The sequence below is a fragment of the Penaeus chinensis genome, chromosome 10 (assembly GCF_019202785.1).
Source record: "Penaeus chinensis breed Huanghai No. 1 chromosome 10, ASM1920278v2, whole genome shotgun sequence".
NCBI classification, from domain to species: Eukaryota; Metazoa; Arthropoda; class Malacostraca; order Decapoda; family Penaeidae; genus Penaeus; species Penaeus chinensis.
The window spans coordinates 1,676,043-1,684,768 of NC_061828.1; the positions used below are offsets into that span (position 1 = coordinate 1,676,043).

Below are 8,726 nucleotides of genomic sequence, written 5' to 3' on the forward strand. Positions count from 1 at the left end.
TGCCGAAGGCCTTTTCACTTTACTACTTCATCAAGGCATGATGAAAAAGTGAAGTGAAAAGGCCTTCGGCATAATCGTGTGTTTTCCTGTACTTCCCTTCGCTGTTCTACTTGCAATTTGTTCGACATCAATTCCACTCATGCAACAATAACAACCGACCACGATCGGCAGTATAGACAATTCTAACTCAACTGTCACCATTTCCATACATCTGCCGTATGCCTTTTTACTAATTAAGTAATGCATAAGAAATTGAGTAAAATGACATTGTATATGGTTATAAATCTGTGTACACATGCAATGTATCTCTTGCACATTAGGAAGAGCTAAACGGTATAGCTAATCATAAGCAGAAATGCTCATTATTACAGAATCTTAAACCTTGAATGCTTTCATATAATGTTTTGGTGGTATTATAAGTATTATGGTTTTTTTTTTTATCTGTATTATTAGGATTATCACTAGTATTATTATATCCATCATTATTCTTTTTATTATAAGATCATTGCTGTCATTAATATTATCATTACTGTTAATATAGTGGTAATCATGATACTACTGCAATGATGAATCTAAATCATGATTTGGTTATATCAATGACACTGGTGATATTATGGATGATAATTTAACTAATTCGACCCATGTGGCAAGAATACATGCCATGCCCACTGTATTACACGTTTATTTATTGTATTTACAAATAGATGGCTCTACAAGTTATTTATTAACAAATAGCCACTTATCAGAACTACCTATTTCACCTGTTTATCCTTTTCCTTCACTTCAGGAAAGGGTCTTTTGTATCATTTCATTGTCTAAAATATTTTATTGACAATTTATTAATCATAACATCAATAACAATAATAACAGTATCGATAGCAATGGTATTATTAAGAAAAACACATTTTCCCAGCAATTGGGAAAATCAGGATCGGTAACTAGGGCCTACTGATAGACTCCTTGCCGGCTGAGAACGTGGAGCCATCTGTATGTAACAAAATTCACCAAAAACTACAGGGGACAGAACATAAATCCGGGACAAATGGGTTAAGCAAAAATTAAATAGTAAAAAGGCTGGTGATAATAACTAATTCTTCTTTAATGATAATTAGTATCTTATTAATTATATTCAATTAATAATAGTGATCATGGTATGAAAAAATAATAACCATTGTGAACATGGCCATCTTAATCATTATATCAGTAATTACGATAATAATCATACTGATAATTATGACAAAAATAATTACAAATTGGGAATAGTAGATTATTGTACTTCAAGGTCGTGGACATGTCGCTATCTTGATATGCAGTTTCCTAATAAGCAATTATTTGCTTGGAATATTTCCATATATAATTTTCTATATCTGCTTTATCTAGCGCAGAAGCTGGACCAAATGTTGTGTTGTATGCTTGTGATTATGCTTGTTAACCTTATTTATAATTTATTGATTTCTACAGCTGTCTACCGAAAAAGTGGCGTCTGGTGTTCCCAGACGGTCACGCATCCGAATATTTAGTATCGTTAGCGGTTGAATTAGCAGCCTGTATATTTACGGTAAGAACACACATAGACGGCACTGATTTTTTAAAGTGTTTTTTTTCACTGGAAGGCTACAAGGAATGGTACAGTACCAAAGCTTCAAAACTGATGACAAATATACTAAGAAAACTTAATCGTGAGTTTTATGTTAGATTGATATCTTTATTGCAATCATTTTATTATTGTTCTTTTATAGGTATCATTACTAACACGATTGTTAATAACATAACTAATATAATTCTACTGGTTCAATTATTTTTTCTTTCAAAAACTACTGCAACATCTGTTTAGCACCAGAAATTTAGTGAATTGTTTGGAGTGCAGAATTGCATATTTGCTTTCTGTCTATCCTTCTCCCTCTTTCCGACGACGAGGAATTTTACTGTTTCCTATAGACTGAAGCATAATTTCAATTGATTTCTTTACACAAATATAGTAAGAGCAACTATAAATTATATGAAAGTCCAAAAACACCCTAACCATATATAATAAAATGCCAACAGCATCTAGTGTTCCCAGGCGGTCACCCATCCAAGTACTGACCAGACCCAATGTTGCTTAACTTCGCTGATCGGACGAGAAGCGGTGCTTTCAACGTGGTATGATCGTTGGCATAAATTCCACCGACATTAAATATCGTATCACTGAGATGTTCCACATTATATGCATCAACCTTAATTATTATGACATTCTAGTCATATTATTGAGATCCTCCACAGTATATACATCCATCACAACTAACCAGTATCAGGATAAGCAATGCTAAATCAACGTAACCACTTTTATGCACCTGCCTTAAACCTTTTACCAATTTTTGAACTGTGCAACTCTGTAAAGAATGTAGGGTGCACAAGTAATGTCTAAGAAACTGAGTAAAATGATACTGTACACGGTTATAAATCTGCACATTGTCGCCACTGTTACAATGTTGTTACAATATTGCTGTTTGTTATTGGTATTATCAGTTTCATTATTGCTTGTATTTCCATTATTATCTCCATTATTTTTATTTGTAGTAGCATGGGATTGATAAAAGCGATACCGATACATTGATACTTTGTTAATGCGATAACGATAACAACACATTCTCCGCCTATACATAATCGTGAAACCTTATGGAAGGAAATTCCTTCTGACATGTAAATATCTGATTTGGGTGATTTGATGTACTGCAGCAGAAGAGTGTTTTTCGCACCTGTGTATCATGCATGTTTATTTTCATGTAATACAGATTACCAAATAATTTCATCATCAAAATATTACTGATGACTTGCATTACAGTAATAACAATTACACTTACAACTGGTTGGTGCGCTCATAGTGCTCAGGGTATTAATCAGAAGTATTAAAAAGCAGATCCTTCATGACCACTGACAAGAGGTCCCGCGCCTCTTTCACACGTCTTCAGTGCCACTATCAACAGAGTGAGAGAGAGAAAAGACACAGATAGATAGAGAAAGAGGGAGGGAGAGAGGCAGACAGACAGAGAGAAATACAAAGAAAGGGGAGAGAGAATTCTCGTTCAAGAAAGTATCGCATGCACCTGGAACAAATAAACGTGGTGGAATGGGTAACGTAACACTTTTATTTCACCACTTTAATAATATGATGGCTTTATGTAGTTCACTATTTTCACTGACAGATCTTTGAGGTTATTACAGAGCGAACGAGAGCGACAGGTTTCTTGCTTACTCTTGTAAATAAGTTTTATAATGAGTAAGGTAGATTTACTAACAGTCCCTTGACTTTCTGCCCTGTTATAAATATGTGTAAATAACAATGAACATGAGTATCAGTAGTAACAAAATATGTAAACAAAATATGGTTATGAATATCACACTAAATATATATTCCAATATTGTAAAAAAGGATTAACATAATTATTTACTACCATCGCCATGGCGTAGAACAATGGAATACTTGTTTTTGAGTCCCTGTGACAACACGAATTATCAATATCTTCGTTTTTCATATGTGATTGATATTCTTTGGTAAAATATATATTTTCCAAACTTTAAATAAAATCCTAGGTAACATATTTGGGGTTAGAATGAAAGAAGCATAATTCATATTTTGCCAACAAAGGACTGGTAAATCTGCACAATATCGTCAGAAATACATGTATTTCTGACGAAGACAAAGTCGAAACCGGTCAAATACATCTCTTGTATTGTGAAGATATTCATTCTTGTTCATATCTTTTATACAAATATATATGTACATTAATATTAATAAATCTATATGTAATATATATATAAATGTATATTTAAACATATATATATATATCAATATGTATATACACATAAAAAAAAATATAAATATATGTATCTACATGTATATTTATACACATTTAATATATCATGAATATACAATTCCTATTACATGCGTTGATTTTTATTAAACAAAATAGCAAGATTTCTTTCAATATAAGTTTCTTAGCCTATACTTTCTTATATGCACTCGATCCACTTTTATTGGTACTAAGGTTCCCATTTGTTAGCTCTGGTTTCCCTTCAAAATGGATAAATATTTTGCCTTTTACTAAATACTTCCGTGGAGTGGAACAACTCGATGAGTCTTACTCAATTTCTCTATAGCCCACTTCCCTGGGTTCAAACAAGATATAAGCTTATAATTGAAATACATAGTCTATATTATGAGGAACATAGATTTTCATATCAACTGAGTCTTTCCATCTTGAATTTAGAACTTAAAAATTCAATAATGAAGAAATTTATGCTAAACATAATGAGCTTTCGCACAAAAAAAAAAAAAAAAAAAAAAAAAAAAAAAACAGTATAGTTGCATTAATATTCTAGCATACACACACCTCATTTACATCTACATTTAGATCAACTGTTCATTATTCCTCATTAAAAGACCGATTCACAGCACCTATAATATTGCCCAATAACCATGCATATTACTTGAATCGTAAAAATGCTTTATTGTTCCCAAAATAAAGACTACCATGATACTGATCTGGATTTTCTTCTGCATTTCGATACTTTTACACGTTTACGATATACATCAATATCCTCGAACGAGTGATTTGTAATATTTGTGTGCTTTCGGAATAACATATCAGTGTTATCATTAGGCACTTTTCTTCCAGTGGGCTGCTTTGACAAACTAAGCTAACGAAGAAGCAAGCAGAGAAGAGCTTCATAAGTCGACAGGTGGCTAAGGATAATTTTTTGGTAAAACCAATATTGTAAGGGGGATAGCGCGAACGCAGTCCCCCGCTACCAAAAATTGCACACTCGAGTTAACCACATTTGGGTTAATCGCAGGGGTCAGCACCACCGGAGTGCAATGGTGAGCCTCGCCCTGGGAAAACCGCCTTCGTGATCACGGTATCTCCTGTGCCAGGTAAGTATGCTCTCCGAAGCCACGCATCGACCCACGCCCGCCTATACTGAGAAGTCTACGCGCACTACAATATTGTATACAAATATCACAGTTTGATTTTTTTTTATTTTTTTTTGTTGGATTTCTTGGCTATCAACCAGCGGCACATGGCCAAGGTTATTAAGCCAATGGATCCTATTTATTCTATCAATCTATATAAGGTCATAAAGTTTTGTCTCCCTTAGAAAAGCAATTACTTTAGTTATTATTTTTTCATTATCGGATAATAGATTTGATGTTGCGAATGGTATATTGTTTATTCTGCAGTAATTTTTTATGGTTTGTCTGTTATTATTGAATTTATGGCAGGTTATGAGGATATGGGCTATTGTAAGATGGCTTGTGCAATGGGGGCATTGTGGAGGGAATCTTTTTTCGATGTATGGTGTGAGGTGGGTGAGTCTTGTGGCGTTTGTTCTTAGGCGTGCCAACACCACCTCTTCTCTTCTTTCTCTTCTGTGGGAGGTGTCCCACGGCTCTATTGTGTTCTTGATTTTGTTTGTGAGTTGGAGGTTGGTCCACTCACTTTGCCACAGGAGATGTATTTTTGCTTTTATAAGAGACACAAAACACCTGAGATCTGTACGAATTATGGTAATGTCCAAATCGTCAGTTGACCCGGCTAATTTGTCAGCCTGTTCATTGCCATGGATACCAGAGTGGCCTGGTACCCATATTAGCTTGATTGATTTATTGGCACCGTGTAACTTACGAATGATATTACCCAGCAATTCATTTTTAGTGGTTTCTAAGGATTTAATAGCTTTAAGTGAACTTAATGAATCGGAGAAAATAACTATTCTATCGTGGGTCGTCGATAGAGCAAAATCAATAGCTTTGTCAATGGCAAAAAGTTCAGCAAGAAAAATCGATGTATGATTCGGCAGTCTAAACTTTAGTTCACATTCAGTCGACCATACACCCGCACCCACACCCTCATTTGTCTTGGAGCCGTGTGTATATATCAAAAAAGGATAAATGCTTAATAAGGATCTCTCTAAACCGCTGGCGTACCTCACCCTCCGGCGCCATGGCCTTAGCTGATGGAAGCCAAGCTTCCATGATGGAAAAATTGGGTGTTTCCCATGGCGCTATGTTTGACTGAACCAGGGTATCAATAGTAGAGAGATCTATACCGACTTTCTCGACGAGGTCGTGGAGTCTTGTGGCAAAGGGCCTAATGCCTCCATTGCCATTGGGATGGCTCGGGTATCGAGCCACCTTAGCGGCATAGGTCAGGGCTAATTGGCCGCGTCTGAGTCGGAGGGGAGGTACTCCTGACTCCACCTCAAGACGCTCGATCCGAGTGCACTTCAGGGCTCCAAGACACACACGTAAACAGGCATTCTGCACAGCATCCAATCCTTTCAAACTTGTTTTCGATGCCGAATCATACACGATTGACCCATAATCTACTTTAGACCTAACCAGGGCTTTATATATCATTAGCAAAGACTTCCTATCAGCTCCCCATTTATTACCAGCAATGCATTTTAATAAATTTAGTGCTCTTTGACATTTATTCTTTAACTGACCAATGTGGTCTTTCCAATTAAGTCTACAATCAAAGAGTAGACCAAGAAATCTAGCAGAATTTTGAATGGGTATTGGGTGGTTATCTAAAGTTAGTCTGATATTTGGTATCTTTCTATGTGAAAAAATTACCCCAATACTCTTTCTAATGGAAAACTTAAAACCCCACTGGAGGCCCCAGTTATGAATCATATCCAATGCGAGTTGGATACGATTTGCCGAGAACTCTGCATTGTTGCTGGAATGCCACAATGCACAATCATCGGCGTACAGTGAGTATTTAAGATTTCGAGGGGGAGCTGGTAGGATGTCATTAATCATACATAGAAATAATGTTGGCGACAAGACACTTCCTTGTGGGACCCCGTTTGCCTGGACAAAAATGTCCGAAAAAGTGACATTGTCGGCAAAAAGTTTGACAGAGAACGTTTTGTCAGAAATAAAATTTTGAATAAAACAAGGCAAGTTTCCACGTAATCCGAAAGCATAAAGTTTTCTGAGTAGGCCATATCGCCATGTCATGTCGTAGGCTTTTTCTATATCTAAAAATACTGAAATCAAAAAATCTTTTTTGGCAATTGCCTCTTGAATATGACTGTCCAGCTTTACTAGTTGATCGAGAGTTTGGCGTCCCTTTCCTAAGCCGCACTGCTCGTCAACTAGTAAATTACTGCTATTTAAAAAATGCAATAGCCTACTATTAACAATTCGTTCCATGACCTTGCATAAGCAACTTGTCAACGCAATTGGTCGGTAGGAGATGGCAGTTCTGGGATTACCCCCTCCTTTCAATACAGGAATGATGTGGGCGAAGTGCCATGAGTTTGGAAAAGTGTGGCTTTTCCAAATTTCATTGTACACTTCTAGCAACTTAATCATGTCATCATGATTAAGATGCTTCATCATCTCATATCGAATCTCATCGGGGCCCGGGGATGTTCCTCTACATGCTTCTAGGGCTCGGACAAGCTCATTCATTGTTAGGTCTTTATTATAATCAAAGTCATCTCCTGTGGCAAAGTGAATAGGCTGCAGCTCAGCGGCTTCCTTGGTGGGCAGGAAAGCAGGATGGTAGTTTGCTGAGCTGCTTGTATAAGAGAACTGCCTGGCGAGTACATTAGCAATGTCTTTTGGTGAATCGAAATTTGTTCCCTCGTGGATGATGTTTTTAATTTTGCAGGATGTTTTGTTTTTATTAATTTTTTTGACAGTGGACCAAACCTCTGATATTTTTGTATTACTATTGATTGTAGAGACAAAGCTACGCCAGGAGTCTCTTTTAGCTTGTCTAATTACTCTACGAGCCCTAGCTCTTGCTAGTTTGTAGTTGCAAAAGTTCTCATTATTGATGTTATTTTTGAAAAGCCTGTAGGCCTTATTGCGTCGGCACAGCGCCCTGCGGCAATCTGGTGTCCACCATGGAACTCTATGCTTAACGCTATCTGTCGAAGTTTTAGGAATGGATAGCAAAGCTGCTTCTAAAATCGAATTCTGAATATTGTTTACTTTATCATCAATGGTTTCTCCAACAAGTTCGAGCTTGACGCTCCTTGTGAAGGCGACCCAGTCTGCTCTTTTTACGTTAAATTTAGGCGCTGAAGGCGTTCTTGCTGTGTCGCATGAATATTTAATCAAAATAGGAAGATGATCGCTTCCCAACGAGTCGTCAATGGTGTGCCACAGGCACTTGGCTGCTACTGATGATGAGACCAGTGATAAGTCTATAAAGCTCAAATTCCCGGTATTATCGTCTACCCGTGTTGGGCTACCATCGTTCAGAAGGACTAAATCAGAGTCGTTAATCAGCTTAACTACTTGCTCACCTCTATCATCCGCCCGCAGGGAACCCCATAATGTATGATGAGCATTAAAATCACCTAAAATTACTTTATTTTGTGGCAGACTATCCTGAAGAGCAAAGAGCTCATCATAAATTACCACTTTATCAGGGGGACAATAAACCGAACATGTAGCCAGATACGTGTTATTGATTTTTACTTTGCATGCGACAACCTCCAAAGTAGAATCAATAAATACTTTTGTAAAAGGGAGGCTTTGGTGGATGTACATGGCGACTCCGCCTCCACCCCTACCCTCACGATCCTTCCGACACAAATGGTAGTTTCTGAGTGATACGACCTCGTCGCAGACGAGGTTGTTTAAGTGTGTTTCTTGTAAGACTATAATATCGGGAGCATAGGACGAGGCTAATAATCTGAGGTCGTTTACTTTAGATCTA

At 36.8% G+C, this 8,726-nt stretch overlaps 3 non-coding genes across 3 annotated transcripts; 1 reads left to right on the forward strand and 2 right to left on the reverse strand.

The window, feature by feature from the left end:
• Positions 1–2,037: 2,037 nt before the first annotated feature.
• On the reverse strand, positions 2,038–2,156 carry LOC125030192. The gene has a single exon (XR_007115379.1). It is a non-coding gene; the product is annotated as a 5S ribosomal RNA (ribosomal RNA).
• Positions 2,157–4,040: 1,884 nt separating this feature from the next.
• LOC125030177 lies at positions 4,041–4,157 on the forward strand. The gene has a single exon (XR_007115365.1). It is a non-coding gene; the product is annotated as a U5 spliceosomal RNA (small nuclear RNA).
• Positions 4,158–4,760: 603 nt separating this feature from the next.
• On the reverse strand, positions 4,761–4,923 carry LOC125030045. Its single transcript, XR_007115247.1, has one exon. It is a non-coding gene; the product is annotated as a U1 spliceosomal RNA (small nuclear RNA).
• Positions 4,924–8,726: the final 3,803 nt, after the last annotated feature.